At 57.2% G+C, this 1,509-nt stretch overlaps 1 protein-coding gene across 1 annotated transcript in view; it reads left to right on the top strand.

The window, feature by feature from the left end:
* The first annotated feature begins 1,162 nt into the window (after positions 1 to 1,162).
* Plcg2 (phospholipase C gamma 2) overlaps positions 1,163 to 1,509 on the top strand; it is a 133,663-nt gene continuing 133,316 nt past the window's right edge. Inside the window, exon 1 of the mRNA XM_015496022.2 lies at positions 1,163 to 1,318. The gene's annotated coding sequence lies outside the window, so the exon portion shown is untranslated. The remainder of the gene's footprint in view (positions 1,319 to 1,509) is intronic.

The raw sequence follows: 1,509 nt of genomic DNA, 5'->3' as shown, positions 1-1,509 counted from the left end.
GTGAGGCAAAGAAGAAAAGAATTAAAAATATGAAGAAAAAGGAAAAGCAAACTGGGGTTACCATACCCACCGCCTCATGCACCGTGGGCATCTGAAGTCCAAAAATGCTGTAGGCTTCAGTCAGGACGAAAACTGCGGCATGTTTCATATGTTCTCTTCTTGCTTGGCTCCCAGTGAGGGGAGAAAATTCCAACTGAAATTAATTAGCCTCTTCCAGGTCAGTTCCTCATATACATAAGCAGGTTTGTATTAATGAGTTACACAGGTGTGACTTAGCTAATACTTTATGCACATTGCAAAATATGAGCCAAACCAGAAGTGCTGTTTAAAGGATTGATTGAAATAAAGAAGTTCAAATTCTAATAAAAAACAAGGGGCGAATTTCAATCAGATTTGGCCATGATTCCTGGGGAACTGGCTCCATGGTCTCAAGTGGTTGATATCTAGAAAGCAGTAGACCTGTGGGAACTAACCCTGGTTCTCACCCCAGTCACAAGGTAAGCCAAGGGTCCCCGGAGCAGCACAAATCCAGTGACTTCCGATACAGCATTTACAATGAGAGGACAGTCGTGGATTCAGAGATGCTGTGACCCAAGCAACTTAGAAGTGCAATTGGAGTGCCCTGGCAGCTCTGAAGGTGACTTAAAGCCACCCAGAGGATACTTCCATCAAACGTGCATAGGAAGGGTTTGAAATGGAAAAAAGCAAGTTTTTTCCTGAAGAATTTTTACATTCTCATTGGGCAAATGGGGCATCAATTATATCTGGTGTTCTTTGTTCCTTACAACACATCTTTGGGACTGGCACTACTTTGATCACGTTTTGCAGAAAGGGAAACTGAAGCTGCGGTACTTAAGTGACCGCCTTAGGGTAGTAACAGGTGCTCCAGCGCAGCCTCTGAAAGGGCGATTAGGAGAGTTCACCAAGTGCGTGCCACACGTGCAGCAGGAGCCCTATAAGTGCTACATTGGTGGGGAATTCTCTCTCCACCTGGCCAAGTGACAGGGGCAGACAGGTAGCCCCCGCGCTGCCTCAGTTTCTCCCTCTGCGGGCCCAGGTGGGCTCCAGGCAGGGGCGCTGCGCTGGGGCGCTCGGGGAGGCGGGCGGGTCTGGGCCCGCCTCGGACCGGGGCGGCGAGGGGGACGGCCCCGCGGAGTCACGTGGCGCGGGCCGCAGCCGAAGCAGAAGTGGGAGCGCGGCGGCTGCGGGGTGCGCTGCAGGGAGTGCCGGATCCGCGGCGGACGGCGCGCGGGACCCCGGGAGTCCCGGAGCCCCGACCCGCGGCGAGCGGGCGGCTGCGCCCCGGCGGCGCGGCCAGGTGAGCGCCCGGCAGGGCGGGAGCGCACGCGGGACACCCGGGACCTGCGCCTGGAGACCTGCGTCCCGGGGGCCACCCGCGCACGGTGGGCAGCGTCCCGTGGGGACCTGGCCCGAGCGCCGGCGGCACGGGCAGGGGTGGGGCCGCGCCGATGGGGCCTCCCGGGCCAGCAGTGCCCGGGGCCGGGGTGG

This window comes from Marmota marmota, unplaced genomic scaffold (genome assembly GCF_001458135.2).
Source record: "Marmota marmota marmota unplaced genomic scaffold, marMar, whole genome shotgun sequence".
In the NCBI taxonomy this organism is placed as follows: domain Eukaryota; kingdom Metazoa; phylum Chordata; class Mammalia; order Rodentia; family Sciuridae; genus Marmota; species Marmota marmota.
The sequence above is the reverse complement of the archived record's forward strand: the minus strand, read 5'-3'. Positions and strand labels throughout refer to the sequence as shown.